Source organism: Diabrotica virgifera, chromosome 2, assembly GCF_917563875.1.
Source record: "Diabrotica virgifera virgifera chromosome 2, PGI_DIABVI_V3a".
NCBI lineage: Eukaryota > Metazoa > Arthropoda > Insecta > Coleoptera > Chrysomelidae > Diabrotica > Diabrotica virgifera.
The window spans coordinates 37,239,484-37,263,122 of NC_065444.1; the positions used below are offsets into that span (position 1 = coordinate 37,239,484).

Genomic DNA, 23,639 nt, shown 5'->3' on the forward strand with positions numbered 1-23,639 from the left:
TTACATAAAACCTTTGAGTAGAGTTACACTGACACAATTTCTTAATTTTTTTAATAGCATACCAAAACCATGTATAATTGGTGGGGATTTTAATTCGCATCATTCGGCTTTTGGATCAGATCTAGAAGATTTTGAAGGAAGAAACCTGTTAGAAGCAATAAACTCATTAAATCTAGTATTTTTAAATACAGGGGAACCAACCCTTGTTACTAGACCAGGCCAAAGAAAAAGTGCTATTGATATTACTATATGCTCTCAAAATATCAGTCAATTATTCCAGTGGGAGGTACTTCAAGATCCCCATGGCTCTAACCATTTGCCAATACTCATGAAATGTCAACTTAGAGGAACGCCACCACCAACAAAAAGTCATAAAATATGGAAAATTAACAAGGCAGACTGGAGAAAATTTAGCACTTTGTTATATGAAAAATCATTGAATGTTATTGACGATAGTTATGACAAATTATTAGAAGATATGAACGAAGCAGCTACCGTAGCTATACCAAAAAAGAGTACAAATAAACGAAATACTTGGGAAAAATGCAAACCATGGTGGAATAATGACTGCCAAGATGCAGTAACGAAACGCAAGCAGTTATTTAGTAAATATAAAGAGAATCCAAATTTGGATAATCTTAATAAGTATCAAAATCAAGATGCGATCGTTAAAAGAATTACAAATGAAGCAAAAAGAGCTAGTTGGAAATCGTATTGTGAAAGTTTGAACAAAAATACTCCAATGAAAGATGTCTGGGCTAAATTAAACAGATTCAAAAACAGGAAACAAGCAAATAGACATCAAATAGAGTGGGGAGACTGGACAGAATATTTTCATAGTAAAATCTGTCCGAATTGGGTTAACGAAAAACCAAGAGAGTTCAAAAATAATTATACAAATGATCACATGCTAAATAAACCTTTCACAATGAACGAATTACAACAAGCTTGTAAGAAAAGAAATAATACGTCTCCCGGAATAGACAACATCCATTACCCAATGATTGCTGAGATTCCATTTATAACTAAGCAGCGCTTATTAGGCATTTATAACAGTATATATACAAACAAGTCGAACATACCAGACGATTGGAAAAAATATTTAATAGTACCTATTCTTAAACCTAATAAACCTAGAGATTCTGCAGACTCCTACAGACCTATTGCATTGGGGTCTTGTATAATGAAAACGTACGAACGACTTATTAAAAACAGGTTAGAATACTGGCTGGAGAAAAATCAATTATTATCAGCAGTCCAATATGCATTCAGAAGAGGACGTTCAACTCAAGAAGTTACATCATTTGTTACTGATGTACAATTAGCATTTACTCGTAACAACTCAATATCCTGCCTATTTTTAGACATTAAGGGAGCATATGATGTAGTTAATCTAGACATATTGACAGATAAATTATACGCCATAGGAATCCCAGAAGGGGTTATTGCGAACTTAATGAAGTTATACCGTGATAGAAAAGTGTATTTAAATATAAATGGAGTGATAGGTACGCCCAAATCAACATCAATTGGATTGCCTCAAGGAAGTATTTTAAGTCCATTATTGTTTATTCTGTACACTGCTGATGTTACTAGTTCTATTACCGAAGAAACTAGAATACTTCAGTACGCAGACGACTTTTGCATTTATACGGAAAAGAAGTCGATCGAAGCTTCAATCAATGCATTAGAAAACGCCACAGAAAGAATTGCCGAATGGTCACAAAGAAATGGATTCAGCATCTCTCAAGATAAATCAGTCATGTGTTCATTTACGAGAAGACGTTATCAACCACCAAACCAAATTAATATAGGACCTTTCACATTCCCATATAAAACATCTGTTAAATACCTTGGCATAATTTTAAATCAAAAGCTCTCTTGGAAAGAACATATTCATCATTTGTCAAAAAAATGTGAAAACGCAATAAATGTACTAAGAGCTTTTAGCCACACAAAGTGGGGAGCCGATCCAAATATATCACTAATCTTCTATAGAGCACTAATACGTTCAGTGATTGACTATGGTTGTATTTTATATGGAAATGCAAATTTAACTCAATTGGAGATATTGGAAAAAATAAAAAATAAGTGTTTACGACTTTGTCTTGGATGTATACAAAGCACACCAACACATATTTTAGAAATTGAAGCAGCAGAGCCTCCTTTGCATCTTAGACGGCAATTTTTATGTGATGTTTTTATGTCAAAACTCCTAGCACAGAAAAGATCTGAGAAAATACAAAACCTCAATTCAAAAATAGATAGTCCCTTCTGGCGACGTAAAATTCATCCCAAAGTAATAAGCAGTTATCAGCTATTAATCCAATTTAATAGCGAGGTTTACAGAAATGACATCCTTCCCTTTTATAATTGTGATTATAACCTATTAGAACTACAAATTCCTTATTATTATCTTAATATTGAACCACATGTTAATCAATTTAACATAAATACGTTTGTTGAGAAAACAATTCTGAAAAGATGGCCGGAGTCCGATTGTATTTATACAGATGGATCCAAATTCGCTGAGTCAACTGGATGCGCCTTTTACCATTCAAATGAAAATCTATCCAAAAAATTTAAACTTTCAAATCAAATGTCTAGTTATACTGCTGAGCTCATCGCAATTCTTCAAGCTTTGAGGTATATTAATATCCATCACAAGAATAAGTTTGTTATATTAACAGATAGCAAAAGTTCGGTAGACACAATAGTACAAACTAAATTATCAAGCACTTCATCAGTAGTAATTATAAAAATTTTAGAAACAATCCAGTTACTTATGAATACAGGTAAACAAATTTCTTTGGTTTGGATTAAGGCTCATTATGGAATTAACGGAAATGAAATAGTGGATAGACTTGCCAAGGATGCTACTACAACAGGGGAAACGATAGAAGAACCATTAATGCCAGTCACTGATCTACGACAATGGTTTAAGAAAAAACAAATGGAGCAATGGCAACTGGAATATGATATCTCTCTTAAAGGTGTACGATTTCATGATATCCAACCAAAAATTTATAGAAAACCGTGGTTTAACGACATTACAAATCGGCACTTCATTAAAACCTTAAATAGAGCAAGGAACAAACATGGTTTATATCCAGTTCACAAAAATAAACTAGGGTTGGCCACTTCTCAAAACTGCACATGCGGGGAGTTGGGTACTTTAGAGCATGTGATTTTCGATTGCGCAAACTTCCAGATGCTGAATCAACAGTTATATCAGAATCTACAAACAGTAGGAGTTACTCTCCCCACCAATTTAAATTCCATTTTATGTACACGAAATATAAATTTGTATAAAATTGTTTATAACCACTTAAAAAATATGAAAATTGATATTTAAAAAAAAATATATATATAAAAAAAACAAAAAAAAATAATAAAAAAAAATAAACAAATATTAAAAAACATTAAAAAAAACAAAATAAAAAAAACAAAAAAATCACAAAGAAGGCCTAAACCTCCGCGAGGATGAATCGGGTTTAGGTCTTAGCGCGAAAGAAAGAAAAAAAAAATAAAAAAAAAATAAAAAAAAAAAATTTAATATCAATTAGTGGTTTAGTATAAGTATTTAGTAATAGTGTTTTATTAGTATGTATTTTTAATGTAATGTATGTAATATACAGGGTGTCCCGGATAATAGTGCGTTCCTTGAAGGTATAGGTAGAAGGCACCATGTAGAACAAAAAACTCTTATAACATTTTTTTCTAAATGCAACCGTTTGACCAAAAAATTAAAATGTATTTTGGTATGTAAATTTAAATCTGACAACTATGTGCGGTACGCAAATTTAAGCATAGACAGTCCCATGTAAATAGATAGAAGATACTAAAAACAGATAGTTTTAAAGAATCCTGTTTAGTGTTTAGTGTCAATGCGAAAATGTTTTCGAATAGTGAGTGTATTACCTATTATGTTATTACCTATGAATGGTGTTTGTGAAAGGTTACTTGAAACATCTATTCGGTATAATAATTATTTTCAAGTAAGTACAACTTAGTTATTTCAGTTCACAAGTAAACAAATTACTGAGACATTATCTGGTGTATTTAAGTTCCACTGTAAACTATTAAAACTATGTAATTCAGTTAAAGCCCTCAGCAGTACTCAGCATTCAACCCATTTAAACCTTACTAAATACATAATACTAGTTTAGTTAAAAGACGTGTTTTTATGTTAAAAGATGTGTAATTCGTTTAAAATTATGCAATAGGTATTTCAATACATTTCAAAAGAAAATAATTTTAGTAAACAAATCGTAAATACATAAGTATTACCTACTATTAGGTTGGATTATTTTAAATACTGTTAATCACAATCACAAACGAGTTTTTATTATGTTATTATTCCGTAGTGCGTTCGATGTTGCCAGTTTATTAAAATTTCCAAACATTAAAATACAGGTATATGGAAAACAATGTTAACTTTTTTTAGGAAACGGCTAACTTTAGAAAAAAATGGTATAGGACTTTTTTGTTCCAAATTGTGTATTCTCTCCATACCTTAAAGGAACGCACTATTTTCCGGGACACCCTGTATGTTTGTGATTATTAAAATATAATGTATATCAGTTAAAATTGGGAAACTGTGTCTATGAAAATAAAAAAAAAAAAAAAAATTGAGCTGGCCAATTGGTTCAAACCAAGGTCATAAGTCTAAACACACACACACACATATAAGTTTGTGTACTCTTGTTTATAAAGCTTGCCACGCATGGGGAGCTATACTATAATATATTATCCTATACAGAAGTAAAAACTTCAAATTGTATTTTGGTATAAAATAGTTTATTTAAAACTTCTAAAAGTCATCCACATGGATTGCAAAACGTTTTCGTTCTGAACAGAACATCTTCAGTGCATTCCGCAAAGTAGTTGTAACTAGCACACCAATGAAGGTGGTAACTTCAAAATATATGGCTTACATTATACCTTATGATAAAATATTATGACTACAAGTCGATGTTACTAGATTAAAATATGTATGTGCCTAAAGAGCAACATGCTTCCCTGCTCGAAAAAACTAGGTACTTGCCATTTGAATTAGCACAGACCAACTGGATTCAAATGGCAAGTACCTAGTTTTTTCGAGCAGGGAAGCATGTTGCTCTTTAGGCACATACATATTTTAATCTAGTAACATCGACTTGTAGTCATAATATTTTATCATAAGGTATAATGTAAGCCATATATTTTGAAGTTACCACCTTCATTGGTGTGCTAGTTACAACTACTTTGCGGAATGCACTGAAGATGTTCTGTTCAGAACGAAAACGTTTTGCAATCCATGTGGATGACTTTTAGAAGTTTTAAATAAACTATTTTATACCAAAATACAATTTGAAGTTTTTACTTCTGTATAGGTTTTTAAACTATGGTATACAGCCAACTATTGGGATTTTTCCATTGATTTTATAATATATTATATCATATCGCTCACTATAATGATTCCTAAATAGGAACCTAATTAGTTAGGAACTAATGGTCCCATGCGTGCAGATTCATTCATCATTACTATAGTATCATATCGCTCACTACAGCGATTCCTAACTAGGAACAAATGGTTACGTGCGTGCAGGCTCACTCATTTACTATAGTGAGCGATATGATATATTTATTATAGTATAGCTCCCCGTGCGTGACAAGCTTTATAATCAAGAGTACACAAACTTCTATGTTGATCTTTTTCCAGTCCGTCAAACTATAAATCCAGCTTAATAATTAATTTGGATTTGGGTAAAGAATTTAGAATGGTACTTATGTGTTTATTTCATTTTAGGCTTTTTCTGACTATTTTTTAAAATGTGTGTTCATTTAATGGGTAATGTGTGTGATTATATATTATTTAAAATAAAATTGTATATGCATTATGTATTTAAAAGTATCAAGGCACTTTTGATTACATTATAGTTTTATATATTTTAATTATACAAGCAAAAGTATTGTATAAGTTATAAGTAGATGTACTATGTACTGTAGTGAATATCATAAGAACAAGATGACATTGGTTGTTTTTGTATTCGCAAAATTAAATTCCAACAGAGGGCGCTCAAAATTTCAAAGATGGACGACAACGCTAGGAAAACAATTCATTTTGTCATTTGAATTCACAGTTCTAAAACGTTAAATTAAAATCATTTACAGGAGTGTTTTGCCAAAGTAACCACTAAGTTTTGCAACTAAGACATCTTATAATTTAAAGACGACTCAAAATTATGTTTAATCTGTATGCATTCATTAAAATTTGATGCTAACTACTGATTTGTTTTTACCTTTTTTTCATAAAAAAATCTGGCCCCCGATAATCACACAGAGCGTTCTAAAAATTATTAATCTTTCTTAGGATTTCTAATTTTGTTTTTAATTTAATTAATAGGTGCACTACAGCTTATTTTACACCGACAGATAACAATTTTTAATCAAATAAAAACTGGAAACTTGGAAACTAAGTAGGTGAATTTATTTTATAATAATTCTGTTCTGGAAATTACGAAGTGGTCGGGATATTTTTCATAACAATGTACATTCTATGTACAGAATATATACTACATTTTATTCATTTATTTAATTTTGCAGTCGCTTAAACATTAAAAAATACTACGTTTAATACAAACGTTAAATTAACAAAATGTGTGATTTGGCATTGGTTAATTTAGGTCATTACGTAGAGTATAATAGGAATGAATACTGAGGAACACTGCAATAGTTTTTTTAAGTCGAAATTATTGTTAATTACAACATAAACTGACCGCAAATATGTACACAAGTTAATGGCAAAGTCAATGTTTTCCTTGAGTTGATGCTTTTTAAATTTGCCACTAGGCGTCGCCCACTTTGCGGTTCCTCGCCAATAAAGAAATTATAGAACATTCAAAAGTATTTATAGTATTTTTACTACAAAAGCGATATTACGTAGGTCAAAATTTTTGACGTAAGAGAACTGTCAAAACATTAGAATGTGACTTTTCATTATTACCATGTTTATAATAAACATGACAATAATGAAAGTCACATTCTAATGTTTTGACAGTTCTCTTACGTCAAAAATTTTGACCTACGTAATATCGCTTTTGTAGTAAAAATACTATACCTTATTATTTTGTGTGACTTCAGCATAGAAAAAGTCTTATAATGAAAGGTAAAATACATACATACTATATTTTTTATAGAAAATTAAAAAATCCCAATCATTTTATTTCTTTCATTGTAACTTATCTAATTTTTACTGGTTTGGATGTATAGTAACAAAAATACCTCATTTACCTTATTTAAAATTTGTTTTGGTAATAAATTAAAACACTTGTATTTATATTTAAGGTGTATTTTATTTTACATTTTCATAGTATTAAAATTATTATCATTATTTATCTACATATAATTACACTTACATCTTCTGAATTTGAATTCATTTTTAGAGTGCACTTTGATAAATACAAGCAGACCCGGCCCCAGGGGTGGGCGAACTGGGCGGCTGCCCAGGGCGGCAAATTTTACGACAGTCAATTTTTGAAATTGAAGAAATAATAACTTATGTTTTTAATATTAATAAAAATTAATATTATGAACAAGAGCGGCAAAAATGCAACTTTAAAAACGAGAATGAAGTAAGTGAAACAATAAGAATTGCAAGGTTCGGAATTGCAATTCGACGGAAAATCGACAACACCGCCTTATTCTTCATCGCATAAGAATAGTAGGATCATAACTAAACTAAATTCACTGAAATTCACTTAAAATTAACTTTACTGAAAATGGATATAATAATTAGAAACATATGACTGAAGCTTTGTTCAGCCACGCTAAGTCTCCAGCTCATCTACAGTCACAACGACAGTAGGTAGAACTAGCAATTAGACTAGAATCGGGCAAAGTCATAGATGAAGAAACACAAAAAGTTTTAAATTCAGAAACTAGTCATTGGAAAATGTAATACAACGACTTTTATCAATAATACAGTTCTTAGGACATCAGTGTCATGCAATGAGGGGCGATTCTGATAAACATATTCATCAAAACAATGGTAATTTTTTAAGCTTTTTGAGCTCTTTAAAAATTTTGATTCTGTGTTACAAGAGCACATTAGGAGAATAACTAATAGAAGGAACAAGCAGCATCACTACTTGGGAAAACGTATTCAAAACGAAATTATTCAGCTTCTCCATGACCAAATCAAAAATAAAATTTTAAACTTTTTGAAATCAGCAAAGTATTATAGCATAATTTTAGATTGTATGTCTGATATTGCTGGGGTGGAACAGATGACTATTGTTGTATATTTTGTCGATTTAGGTTCTAGTTCACAAAGTGTTAAAATTGAAGAACATTTTCTTGGATTTGTGCCTGTAGTGGAAACCACTGGCTTGGGAGTTACAGAGTCCCAGAATAAACTGAGAAAATACCTTTGGAAGATATAAGAGGACAAGGGTATGATAATAGGCAAGCATGGAGGAGAAGAACTTGGGAGTTCAAAACAGAATTTTGAAAATGAATCCTAGAGCATTGTTTGTCCCATGTTCTAGCCATTCACTTAACTTAGTCGTGAACGATGCTGCTAAAGTCTCACAGTTTGCTCGTTCTTTCTTTTCCTTAGTGACAAAATTTACAACTTTTTCTCAGCATCTATTCATCGTTGGACTATGCTGAAAAATCATATTTCTAGCCTAACATTGAAACCTTTGTCCGAAACTTTATGGGAAAGTAGAATAATTCAGGGTTGAAAAAAAACATGTTTTTTTTATTTTATACAAAACAAACGTTTAAACGGTTTTTTTTTTGTTTTAAACATGTTTTATTCTTCGTTTTTAAATTACGTGTTTTAAACAAATAAAACGTAGAAAAAAACATTGTTTAAATCATATTTCTTACAATGAGAAGGATATGTTTGAGGAATTAGGCAGCACAGATACATATAATAACTTATGGCTGTTCAGCCCATATTATGAACTTACTTGCCCACGATATAGAAGTGCCAGGAATAAAGAACAGTGTCAAAAAATTGCAAATATTGGTGATTCTGCTCCTGTATTGCATTAGGATGTTCGTTGGAATACTTTATCGGAATGCTTAGAAAGTTAGTTGAAAAACTGGGCAATATTATTTCACATTTGCTCTAAACAATAGAATAAGTATTAAAAAAATTGGAAAAAATCCTTTGTAAAAGGTATAATTTTTTTTTTTATTAAAATCCCTTAAAAGGGCTAGGCTACATCACATGGCAACCAGGATAATGCCCTGAGGTAATGTATTGAAATTTCCCAACACGTGGGATCCAAATTGAGTTGTTTACATTTCAATGACTTAATGGCAACTGAATGCGAAATGAGTGATGTTTCTGAAAAAACCCCTTTTTTTACATTACCTCAGGGCATTATCCTGGTTGCCATGTGACCATCACAGGGCTTTTTATTGAAGTATGCACTTTTAAGGCATCTATATTACATGTAAAGGGTTTTTACCCGGATATTTTTCTTTTTCTTTTGTGGGTCAGCTAGCATCCAGTTTATCTAACACTGATGATGATTTTTTTATAAAAATCGAAAACGTTTTGTTGTGATATAGCCCTTTTAAGGGATTTTAATAAAAAAAAATTATACCTTTTACAAAGGATTTTTTTCCAATTTTGTGGTTGATGGTATACAGCCAACTACAGGAAAAACATTTTCTTTTCCTTGTGGATTTTTTAGAATAAGTATTGATAAAGATGTAACAAAGCTTGTAAATGATACAAAGTTAAAGGCAAATGCCAAAGACTAGGTATTTATAAAAATTAAAGTAAATTGCAGTGCAGGGACAAAGTCCAAACAAATACTTGCACTAAAGGAGAGGCTACAGAGATATGACTAGAATTTCTGGAAGCATTGGAGACTGAACACGCAAATGGCGAATTTTTGGTAAATGATACGAATAAAGTCGAGGAGCTTATGAAAATGGCTTTGATCCTGGCTCATTTCTTGACAAGTTTGCTTGCTCATCGCTTTAGTGGAAGTAAATTTAGTCAAGAGCAAATAAAAACTGGTACGGAATATGTAGAAATTTCACTTCACATCCAGAAGCATTGCCAATTATTATTAATTACCAGGCAAAGTGTGTACCCTTTAATCCATATATATTTTCTAAACATCTAATGTACAACCATTGGCATGGTGGCGTTCTATGGTCATACAACATAAAAAAAATCTCTTCTCATCATACGCTTTAGGCAATTCCAAACTATGTAACCGGCTAGGCAATGTCAAAGCTGCTAAGTTGGTTTCAATTTTTAAAGAGCTTAATTCTATAAGATCACGTGGCTGATAAAATTGATGACTTAGATTACAAGATTACTATGAGACTAAAACAATTTGAGAAAATTATTAACTCTTGTATGCAAAATGTTTTGAGTTTTCCAATTTTTGTTGGGTTCCCATTATTAATAAATAAAAATATATTTGTTACAAAGTCTGTATAATAATATGTATAAGACTTTTTTCATATTTATGTATTATTCACAAAAAAAAAATGAAAAAAAACGTTTGTTTAATTTAAGTGTTTTAAACATGTTTAAAACAGTTGTTTAAAACAAAATGTTTAAAACAAAACAACCCTGGAGTAATTGATGCAATTACTCCCATTAGAGACCAAATTGAGGAAATTTACGATGCTCTTGTAGAAATCACTGTGAATAAAAACAACGATAAAATGGTTGCTCATGAGGCAAGCTGTTTGGCAAAACAAATCCGTGATTTTACTTTTCATTGCTCTGTGGTAATATGGCATGACATTTTACTTTACATCAACGTAGTCGCATATGCGGAGTATTGATATGTGAGCGGATCAAGCTATCAGTTTACTAGAAAAATCAGAAATTCATTTTAAGTCTCTCGGAAGTGATTTAAAATTCCAGGGCTATTTGACAGACGCAAAAAGGCTCATCAAAGTTAGAAATTGAGAATCTGAAAGGAGGCTGAAGATGGTATGGGACCTAGATCCAAAGACACGATATAAAGTTGACTTCTATTTAAAAATTATAGACACAACCGTTAATGCATTAAGCGATAGATTTCAGCAAATTAAGAGCCATGGTGAAAATTTTGAGTTTGTGGGTATACCAAAGTCCCCCTTGGGGGGCGGCGGTCGCCGATCTTGCCCAGGGCGGCAAAATCCCTAGGGCCGGGCCTGAATACAAGTAAGTAAATCCAATTATACTTCTAATCATCCAATTAACCTACAAAGATCAATAAAAGTACAGAATACTACAGAACAAAATAAAAATGGATAAAAATAACAAAAAGAGGTAAACACACATTATTAAAAACAAATTTGTTTTGTTTTATTGTGGTAAACATAGCGGTATATATTAACATAGAGGGAGCATGCCTTCCGCGCTTCCTGACGACAAGATCTCATGGACTGGTTTGCTGCATCTCTTTCTAACACATTGTATCGAAAATCTATGATGACATTCAGTGTGAATATAGGCACGGAAGAGGAGGACAACTGTAGCAGCTGTACTATGCGTAAGAGTGAAACAGCACTAATCCAAATAAAAAAGATGGTGTCGTCACTTCGCTCTGAATGACACTCTCTCTATGCTAATATATAACTCTATGATGGTAAATGGATCTATTTTCATTTTCGAAAGTTGACAATCGAACTGTCAAGTGTCAAAAAATCGAAAATCTGTGACTCGTGATTGGTCCAAATTCTCCCATAACACAAGTCCCTGGAGAAACTGAAATCTCGCGTGCAAATTAGCTTCTCGTCTTGTAGACGGCCTATATCAAAACGTCAGCCGAATCGGACATGTAATAGACCAAGAGGCAGCGCTGAAAAATCTCTTTGAATTTACTAAAGCTAGATTTTTCACAGTTGATTACTGTGAGTGTGTAGAGAAACATACTGCGGTCGGTCAAGCGAAACGTAGAACAGGGGTTACTGAGAGGGTATCAAAGTTGCTTACCTACGAAGGTAATTAAATCCATTTACTAAGGCTGAAAATCAGTACACACATTCTACATTAAATATAAATAAAAGTTATTATAGTCGGTCAGCTGTATGACGGGACTGAGCCAGTCGGTCGGCCCCAATAGTTGATTGAGGAAATGAAGCATTTTGGCTCGCAATATTTTCGTCCAGCATGGATTTACTTGAAATTTTCACAGAAGGTAGGGAATAGTCCAAGGATCATTTTCTATATCATGCCGCTATCATACGCTAAAACCTTAGCGGGGGGGGGGGGGGGTGGGAATTTTTTATTGCATTTTAACCATGTAATTCGATGGAAAAAGTGATTCTAAGAAAAAAATGTTTTTTATATTTTCTTCGTAAAACTAATATTTTTCGAATTATTCGCGCTTGAAAATAACAGTTTTTCGACGAAAAAATCGACTTTTTTAGATGGTTTTTTGAGAATACCTCGAAAAATATTCTATATATTTTTGGCGATAAAATGTTTCTTCAAAAATGATTTTGTGGGATTTTTAAAGAGCTATAAGACTGTGTAAATTAAATTCCGTAAGATCCCTTAGTTTTTAATTGGGGCGGGTTAAAGGGCTCTAATAAGGGGGTATTTGCTGGTAAATAGAGGTTTTAAACAGCTATATCTGGCTAACTATTCACTGTAATGAAAATCTATGCACAGGGTAATTTTAGTCATTAAGAAAGCTACAATTTAGTAGTTTATAATTTTTTTCGTATCTTCAGTATTTTCGGAGATATTTTGAAGTAAAAGATGAAAAATACCAAATTGCAAAAAATCAATTTTTCTTTAAACTCAAATTTTTCCAAAATTAGGCATTTTAAATAGGTCAAACTCCTTGAGTGTATTGATAATATAAATATAAAAGGAACTACAGAAAGGTTAAGACCAATTTTGAATTAGGAAGGTAGTTAGGGGGTTGTTTTTACTGATTTTTTCGTAGAGGAAAGCAGGTATTAATACCGACATTTTTTTGATTGTAAGTCGCTTAATTACTATTTTCATTTCTATATCTTTCATATAAGTGCCATCTCGGTTTATTATTTACCCTAAATACTTAAAAGTCTTACAACTCTTAATAGTGTCTTCTAAACTTACGTTTTAATCAATTACTTTCGACTTAGATTAAATTGGTTTAGACTAGGCTAAACTAGTTTATCCTGATATAAAAACGTACACTTTAGGCTAAATTAGTTTGGCCTGAAGTGTGTGTATTTATATCAGGATAAACTAGTTTGGCCTACCCGAGATAGGACAAACTAGTTTGGCCTAGGCCATACTAGTTTATCCTAACGCGCTTAGGACAAACTAGTTTGGCCTAGGCCAAATTAGTTTGTCCCGAACTGAAATCGGTGGGTCCTGAACTGAAATCGGGTTTTTCCTGTAACATCAGTAACATACACGTAAACGTGATTTAAGAAGACATGTAAAAAGTTCACAGTAAGCAACCCAAATTACACGGCGCAAAGTAGTGGGTCGGGATTTAGAATCGAGTAATTTGTCGTAAGGTCGCTTCTGAAGTTAGGTACATTCTTGTCTCATGTCAAGTCAAGTAGCACAGTCAAATGTCAAATAGTTACGCTGGTTGCTGGTTATAGTCGAATATAAAATTATTCTTTTTTAATTTTTAAGTGTTTTGATGAAAATAACTTTATAAATTTCTGCATTTTGTTATAATCTCTTGACTTTGTATAAACGACTGATTTCATAAAGAACTTCTTAAATGACCATTTAATTTATTGAGGGTTAGACATTGTTGGCGACATTCAAAAAGTTTTGAAATTTGCTGCAATTACGATATTAATTGTGAGTATTAAACTAGAATCATTTATTTAACAGTGTGTAAACGTATTGTATTTATTTTAGTTGATGTGAGGATTTAGTAGATGGCAAAAAGTCTTGTATAAGGTAAGCTATGCTCCCATTCTTTTTTATGGAATATTGATTTTTTATTTATCTATTAGTAATGGGTTAATAAGAAATAATATACTAGAAAGGGTAAAACTATACACTGGTTACTGACAAACGAAAATCATGGGTGTACCACTAAAGTCGTTAAACAAAGAAACATTCTAGTGTAGTTAACCCAATGAACTGTCAATACTGATGGAATGGCCCCGTCCCATGCAAACAGAGAAGCGAGATTGCGGCCAACATACAATGGACCAACGTAGGAAAAAAAAGTATTTTAAGACAACTGGTTCTTTAATATATTATTCCCTATGATTCCTCGAACACTGTACCAGCCATCTGGCTATTGATACAGGTTGAGTACATTACTGTGCAGCACACCTGTACAGGTAAATATATCGAATTTAAAATTATTTTAAGATGAAAAATTTTTTTGTCATTACTTTTTAACAGGTTGATTGCCGACTACTCCAATCGCAGTGAGCCAGCCTCCTTTGATGACGCCGGCTACTCCGATCGGAGTATAGATCACATAGTTGAAGTAAGGCTCACAGAGTAGCCGGCGTAACCGAAGGAGGGCGTTTTGTCTGTCAGCAATCAACCTGTTAAACATTATTAGAAATATGAATTATATTTGCCAGACATTTCTGTGGTTTAAAAGAATTGACAAAAAAAAATTTCGTCTTAAAATAATTTTAAATTCAATATACAGGGTGATTAATTATTTATTTATTTATTAACGGGATAAACCCAATACATACAAAATACAATAAAGCAGAGCTTTCGTCATAATAATGAAAATATAAAAATTAGATACACATAAAACTACAACTGTTAAACACAAACATAAAAAATAAAAAAGAATATAAATTATTTTCAAATGATGAAAACAACTGAATCAATTACAGCAGTTAAATCTATTTAATTTTTTTTAATTCAAAATTCAAGACACTTGAGTTCTTGTTTAATAGAGGAAATTGAAGAACCAAACAGATCTATTAGATGACTAAACTTGTTTCCATACAAGGTCAATCTACTAATTGGTGCATATTGACCATAATTTGTGTGATAAAGCTCAGTAGATCCACTATAGTAATACAGTGGAACCTCGATTATCCGTCTCTCCATTAACTGTCACCTCTGTTAACCGTCAGGGTCCAAACATAAGTTGTATTGAGTACATAAGCAAAAAATTTAGTCATCAATTTATTCTTTTTTTTAGCATTGTGATAAGCCAAACGAAATTCACTGAAATGTACAGTCATAAATGAAGTTATGGCTGAATCAACTGTTTTGTTTTTGTTGCCTAAAGGTGAAGAATGGTTAATTTGTGATGAGAATGCAAATGACTATCAATTGCTGACAGATGATGAAATTGTTGAAATGGCAAAACAAAGGCTGACGAAACAGATTTAGAAGCTGACACAAACTTGGAATTTGACGGTGGGGATGTCGATTATGCTTTTGCAACTGACAAAGATTTGCCTAAAGAAGCTAGAGAAGCTGCATCTCACATGCAACCATTCATCTAGTGGTATTCTCGACAAAAAGAATCCAATAAAGTAGATTGCATGATCTTACGCCAAATAAGAAAATCAGCCCTTGCAAAATGTGAAGCATCAGTAAAACAAACAAAGATTTCAGAATATTTTAAACCAAATTCGACAATATTAACACGAACACAAATTTCTCTTATATCATCAAACAAAACATACAAATAAAATTTGAGAGTTTTATTATCAATTTTTATTACTTTTTAATGTTCTGTTAACCGTCTTTTCGATTATCCGTCATACCCTTGGTCCGGTGCCCTAACGGATAATCGAGGTTCTGCTGTAGATAGCAATAAAATTTAATAACAAAAATTGTAGCCAACTTTGAGCTTCACATTACAAAATTAGTTAGAATGTTACAGGGTGTTGGATAACATAGTGGTAGACCAAACTGTTTTTTTTTAATGGAACACCCTATATTTTATTTTATATTCGAAATCCTCGTAATTTCCTCATCACAAAAATATAAAGGTTTGTTATGTTATATAGGACTTTTACAAAGTCATACACAATTTTCTATGAAAATCGTAACAAGTTCAGCTCCCTGTATAAATAAAAATAAGCACAACAGCAATGGTTTATTGGTGCCATATTTTTTTGTTGTTTATGAATTTTTTTAAGAATTGTTGATATTGCTCATTTTCTTTATATCGAATACAGGGTGAGTCAAAACGTAAGTACATTATTTTCTAAGAAATTTTAAATGGAACACACTGTATTTTATAGCACTATCGAAAAGTACCATTACCTTACTTTAATTTTTGTATAATATTCCCTGTCTAAGTTTGTTAGTTTTCGAGATATTTTAATTTTTCAGAGCAAGTTATTAATTAGGTATATTTAAAATTACTGAGAAAATAATGTACTTGCGTTTTGACTCACCCTGTATTCGACAATCAACAAAAAAATATGGCAAATAAACCATTGCTGTTGTGCTTATTTTTATTTATACAGGGAGCTGAACTAATTACGATTTTCATAGAACATTGGTTACAACTTTGAAAATAAACTGTATAACATAACAAACCTTTATATTTTTGTGATGGGGAATCACTAATCAATCACCATGATTTTGTATTTACCTGTACAGATGTGCTGTGCAGTAATGAACGCAACCTGTATCAACAGCCAGATGGCAGGTACAGTGTTCCAGGAAGCATTGGGAACAATATATTAAAGAATCAGCTATCTTAAAATACTTTCTCGAAACTAGCTCTTAGACCACAAGAGAGGTCCTAGAGAGAGACGGAGCTCCTCAGGGAAAAAAACGTTCAGATTTGAATGAAGTGCATTCAAAATATACTGACTTTCAAGATTAAAACAGGTTTAAAATAATTAATTTCAGTAACTGACTGACGGGATAAACGCCTGGTATTATTAGATGTATTGTGTAATTATTATTATTCTAAATAAATCACCAATTTTGAGAAATATAAATATATTACAATATACAGTGGAACCTCGATAACTCGGATTAATCGGGACCGCGGCCGATCTGGGTTATCGAAAATCCGGGTTAGCCGGAGAGCATGGTAAAAATTAATAAAATACGGTATAATTATAGATAAAGTCCCTTATAAGCCAAATAATATGAAATATATATGTACAGTTACCTATAGTTGTATAGAGTTTAGTATAGACAATATAGAGTATTATTCATTTCTAGGTAAAAAAACTCAGTCAGTTTGGTTTTGTCAATTTCATCTGGTCTGCCATCGGAACGATGTTATGTCATTTAAGAACAGTGACTCTTTCATTGTTTAAATGACCATTGTTTAAAAAACAATTTTTTAAAAGACAGTTGAAAATAAATAATGGAATAACAGGTGCCTGTTGTTTGCGATAATGAACGTCGCTCTGCCGCCGCCGTGTGCATGAGTCATTTTTACTATCATATAGTTCAAATTACACAGATACCCATTATCTCTCAAATATTATATTATGATTGAAGGGAAGTTTTATAAATGAAATTCGATATTTTTAAGACATTCCAGAAGCGGCTGCAGATAAAATGTTTTAAAACAATACATACATTTTTATTGTTGAAATGTTTGGCCGATGAAAATCGGTCCGGGTTAGCCGGACTTCCGGGTTATCGGGGGCCGACTTATCGAGGTTCCACTGTAATAGAAATAGGCATGCTTTGTTGTTACTGAAAATTTTACATAGACAGTCACTGAAAATTTTACATAATTATGGACAAAGGTTACATAGAGTCAGACAATAACAGTAAAAAATACAATTTACTGAAATTAAATAAATCATCCATATGCAAAGATTTGATGCTGTCCTGTGTGGAACCTACAAAATTTTCGAGATTTGTAATCCGATCATTGGAACTCTCTTCTTCATTAAAAGAAGTACAGCGGAACCTCGACAAGTCGGATTAATCGGGACCGTGGCCGATCCAGCAGGGTTCAGCAGCTTCAAGAAGTGGGCGGATTGGCTAAATTTCTATGAAAAATAAATGAATAAATGAATGTTTTTATAATCTTTATATATAACTTGGCTTGAGAGGGGGGCCGATCGCCCTCCCCTGGATCTGCCACTGGCCGATCCGGGTTATCGAAAATCTGGATTAGCCAGAGAATATAGTAAAAATTAATAAAATACAATATACTTACAGATCAACTCCATTATAATTGCACAAACATGAAATACATATGCACAGTGACAGTAGGTATGTACATCTAAATTACATACAGTTGTATACAGAATTGTTTATTTCTTGGTTAAAAACTTAGTCAAAGTGAAACAATGATTGTTTTGTCTGATGAACATCGTTCCGGGTTATTGGAGGCCGACTTAATGGGGTTCCACTGCGTTGTATTGGTTTTAGTCTTTCTTTTTGGCATCTTAAGTAATTTTTTGTGTATCATTTAATGACAATGACAAATCTACAAAACAGGGTACAAAACACAAGTACATAGAATAAATCTATGTACCGGGTGTCCCAATAAGAATGGCTCTCGGACATATCTCAGGAACCGTTTATAGTACAGCTTTCGGAAAAAAAATTATAACAAAAGTTACCTCGAGAAAAGCCTGGAAATTATTTTCATAATTGTAAGTTCACCGCTAGAGGGCGTAATTGAATATCAAAAATTAAAAAATCGAAATTTTACAAAATTTTCCTAATGAAAGGGCACTGGAAATCCTATTAACGTATTCTTCATAAAATTCTGCGCATATTTTATTTCACAAGTTTAAGTCTACCTGTGCAAATAAGTGAGGGCGAGTGGGAGCCTTGTTATGAAAAAATCGCTGTAAGTCCGGTTCTGCTTAATCGATTCTTGCAAACTTGGTCTTGTTGAAAACAGCTCTTTTTCGACAATGTAATAATTATAATTTGGAAACAGCCTATTACGTAATATGCCGGGTAGAAGGCGCCATTTATTTTTTTTTAGAAATCTAGTTTCTTTGGAAAATATTAAATACAAGTATGTATTTTTCCCCTGTATTACAAAATAAGACCAAATTAGCAACAGATACCGAAAACCGCATGTCGATACCTTTTTTCTATCTCGAGATATCTTAAGAAACTTGTAAATTTTAAACATAGCTGTTGCTGTCATCTACCTAAGTGGAAAAGAAGCAAGTAGTGTGCTATGGAAAAAACAAAGAAATATTTTCCAGATGTCACCGTATATAATAAATCAAAACAAAATATGAAAAACTCTACTACTGGGGTAACGTCTTTGGGGATATTTCATTGCATATATTCTAGCCGCAACAGTTGCATTTTTCATGCATTCAAAGAATGTGGCTATCATGTCAAATGCTTCTTCGTTTGTAGGAATCATCTTGAATTTCACTCTGTATAAATTTTATATAAAATTTAATAGAAACAAACCGCAACAAACCATCAATGAACAAATTTTTCTGTTTTACTGATTTGACACATGATGACTTTTTGAAGTGAATATTTCTAATAGTTCTGTTTTTTTTTTCATAGCACACTACTTGTTTCCACTTTGACTTCCTTAACTTAGTTTACCGGTGACAACAGTTATGTATTTATCTTAGTTGGAAATATGATAATTGATATTAAAATATAATGAAATAAAAATTAAAAATTTGTGTAGAAAATCTGACGTTTTTACATTTTCTACGATTCATCGAGAGAAAAGCAAATTCGCGGAGGCAAGAATTCATAAAAATTTACATGTTAACTCTAATTTTTTGGTATTATTTTAGGTATTAAAATTAGTGTAATATTGAAATAAAAATAAAATTAAACTGTTTAATAGTATATTACTTTATGAGGCGGAGAAGCATGACTTTTCTTGACGCGCCCGATATTACGCGCCGAACGAAGTGAGGCGCGTAATAGAGGGCAAGTCAAGAAAAGTCGCTTCTTTGCCGAATAAAGTATACTATTTTTTCTTCAAACGTAGCAATTTTCAACCATAAATAGTACAATTCATACGCTATTTTTACTCGAAATTAACTGTGACAACTATCAAAGTCGTCTAGATGTTAGAAATTAAAATAATTAAGTCGTCGGTGGGATTTGCGTCTCCCTGGTTACAGTTGTTTGACAGGTGTTTGCAATTATTAAAGACAGCTTATTGTTGTTGCAACCGCAAGCGCAAATTTAGTGCGAAAATGGAAAACCTAAACGAAATTGAGTCCGCGGCTAATGATACAGTAGCACGTTTGGGGCCCTCCAAGTCCGGAATAAAGTATCGGTTAGCGTACAAGCACTTCCAAGAGTGGTGCGATAAAAGAGGAGTACGGCAAGTTACCGAAGACGTTTTACTGGCATATTTTAATATAATGGAAAATGAAAATAAATGGAAATCTTCTACAATGTGGTCACGATACTCAATGATAAAATCCGAGTTAGTTATTAGAAAAAATGTGGATATAAGCAAATTTTTAAAGTTACGTGCCTTTCTCAAAAAGACAAGCGAAGGATATACTGCAAAGAAGTCTAAACTTTTCACTAAAGACGAGTTTGATAAATTTTTGTTTGAAGCGCCAGATAAGTTGTATTTAGGATTAAAGGTAAAAAAAATTATGTTGCAAAGCATGTAGTATACTCTACTAAATTATAAAAATATTTCAGATTGTTTTGTTAATTGGGGTTACCGGCGCCTGTCGATGCGACGAAATGGTAAAAATGAAGACTGTGGACATTGAGGATAAAGAAAATGTAATAATTATCAAAATCCCAGACAGTAAAACACGACAAATTAGATCTTTTACGATAATTGGTCAAAACTACATTAAACTGTATAAAAAGTATGCATCACTGCGGCCTGAAAATTTCACAGAAAACCGATTTTTTATCAAGTACCAAAATGGAAAGTGTTACCGAAGCGTCATGGGAATACATTCGATCAGCGCAGTAGCCCAAAAAGTAGCTAGTTATTTAAATTTAAACGATGCAAGCGCATACACGGGTCACTCTTTACGACGAACTTCAGCAACACTTTTAATTGATGGAGGCGGAAATCTAGAATGCCTCAAACGACATGGGGGCTGGAAATCAAGCACGGTTGCCGAAGGATATATAGAGGATTCAATAAGAAATAAGAACGATAATGCTCAAAAAATTTTAAACCCTCATGATTCGCCAACATCGGGAATGATTGCTGAAAGTTGTGCTCGACCATCAGTATCATCAACAATTACCAATGCGTATCAAGAGTCGGGAACATTTTTGCACGGTTTCAATTTTGAAAATGCCTCATTAACTAATTGTACTTTTAATATTACTATAAATAAAAATGATGTTTAATTGTTGTTAATGACATTTGTATTGTTGCTTTGTGACATGTTTCATATTGTTGCCATGACAACATTTTTCCCTCCGCCGTAAAGAAATGGGAAAAAAACTGCTGCCGGCGGAGACATCAAACTTTGACAGGATCAAGTTAGATAAGTAATGTCATCATTATTTGACGTTTGAAGAAAAAATTATTTATTTCGTTAAAATCATAATAATAGAAGTATAACTTCTTACGCGCGTACAAAGTACACACACTCTTTTTTTATTATATTTTATAGTGTTATTTGTCTTTTTGTTGTTTTGATTCATTATATACGGTGACATCTGGACAATGTTCCTTTGTTTTTTTCCATAGCACACTACTTGCTTCTATATATTTCCACTTATATGACAGCAACAGTTATGTTTAAAATTTACACGTTTCTTAAGATATCTCGAGATATAAAAAAGGTATCGACATGCGGTTTTCGGTATTCTGTTGCTAATTTGGTCTAATTTTGTAATACAGGAAAAAAATACATACTTGTATTTAATATTTTCCAAAAAAAATTGGATTTCTAAAAAAAAATAAATAGTGCCTTCTAGCCGGCATATTACGTAATAGGCTGTTTCCAAATTATAACTATTACATTGACGAAAAAGAGCTGTTTTCAACAAGACCAAGTTTGTAAAAATCGATTAAGCAGAACCGGACTTACAGCGATTTTTTCATAAGAAGGTTCCCACTCACCCCCACCTCTTATTTGCACAGGTAGACTTAAACTTGTGAAACAAAATATGCACAGAATTGTATGAAGAATACGATGATTGGATTTCCAGTGCCCTTTCATTAGATAAATTTTGTAAAATTTCGATTTTTTTAATTTTTGATATTCAATTACGCCCTCTAGCGGTGGACTTACAATTATGAAAATAATTTCCAGGCTTTTCTCGAGGCAACTTTTGTTATAAAAATTTTTTTCCCAAAGCTGTAGTATAAACGGTTCCTGAGATATGGCCGAGAGCCATTCTTATTGGGACACCCGGTACATATGAAGAGTACAGGGGAAAGACAAGGAATGTCAATTTTTTATGATTTTGGCTTTTCTCGCCATGTGGTAGCCAAACCTGAGAACTATCGTCTAGCCTATCGGTGCTGTACAATAACCAGAAAGATCAGTTTATATAAATTTTCTAAGAATTTGTATCCAGGCGAGGAACGAGGATTGTCCACACGCTACTGAACAAAAACAAGGAATGTCAGCAGATTTTGGGTGCATTATTAAATAAATTAATTAACATAGATTAATGTTATATTAAGGTTATAGAATAATTCAAGAATTCTGCTAAGAATCTCCTAAGTAGTTTTTAGATATCACAAAAATTAAACCTTTATGGGTGTTTATCTCAATATTTATAAAATGTGACATTCTGTGTTTTTCTATACACAACTATAACTATATTCCTACAACTACCACTATCAATTAAAAGCAAAAAACAAATCAATCTAAACCACAAATCTAAACGTTGTTTACGAAAGATGGCGCATATCTTCCCTCGTTCCCTGACTAGCGCTGTCTCATTATAGCCGCATTCAATTCGCTTCTTGCCCATTCCATCAGTATTGACAGCTCGTTGAGTTAATCTTTGATTTAGGATTATGACATAACAAGTCAAGTTATTTTGGTTAGGTTTAGAAACAACAAAATAAAAAATGAAATTAAATTAAAATTTATAGGTACAGGGTTATTCACTATATTTTGACCCTGGTACAGGGTTATGCCCCTGTAAACTGCTTTATTTACAGAATTAGAAAAAAAATGTAAAATACAAAAATTCGATTTTTAAAACATGATTTTTTGACATATATAACATACTATATAGTTATAGTGACGTCATCCATCTGGGCGTGATGACGTAATTGACTATTCTTTTAAATGAGAATAGGGGTCGTGTGCTAGCGCATTTGAAAGGTAATTCAATTCTCTATTCAGCAATATAAACATTAAGATAATTATTTACACAGGGTGTCCAAAAAAATTTTTTAGTTAAATTAATTGACAAAAAGAAGACTATATTGTTGTGATCTTACTTTTGAAATCTAATGGTGTTCTCAGTTGTAATTTATCTTAATTAATTAATCAATAATTATATCATCAATCAAACAGATCAAATACCAATATAGTGTCAATCTCAGGGCTAAATTATAATATCAATTACTTACTTTCGTGGCTTCAAAGTATTTCTCAGTGGATTCCTAATCGGGATAGATAAAAGAGAGTAAAATAATACACACATACGGATTTCAATTAGAAATTATAAAAATCGTTTATTTTATCTAAATGGCAATAACTGCTTAATATTTCTTATATCTTATCTTTCTATCTTTATTTAATACAAACGTTACAAAAATGGGAATCTTATTTCTTTTTGTCTCCAAATTTATTTCATTTATTATGAACTATTATGATTTATCAGTAACAAATTGATT

General features: G+C 32.1%; 1 protein-coding gene across 5 annotated transcripts in view; it reads left to right on the top strand.

The window, feature by feature from the left end:
- Positions 1-23,639, top strand: part of LOC114329640 (GATA zinc finger domain-containing protein 14-like) — a 71,697-nt gene that overhangs the window by 23,135 nt on the left and 24,923 nt on the right. Inside the window, exons 1-2 of one of the 5 annotated variants that reach the window (XR_007696377.1) lie at positions 13,518-13,774; positions 13,835-13,876. The exons of 2 other annotated variants lie outside the window; for them this stretch is intronic. The gene's annotated coding sequence lies outside the window, so the exon portion shown is untranslated. Of the gene's footprint in view, positions 1-13,517; positions 13,775-13,834; positions 13,877-23,639 lie in introns of those variants that run through there. 2 more of the 5 variants (XM_050643582.1, XM_050643583.1) reach the window with 2 other exon arrangements.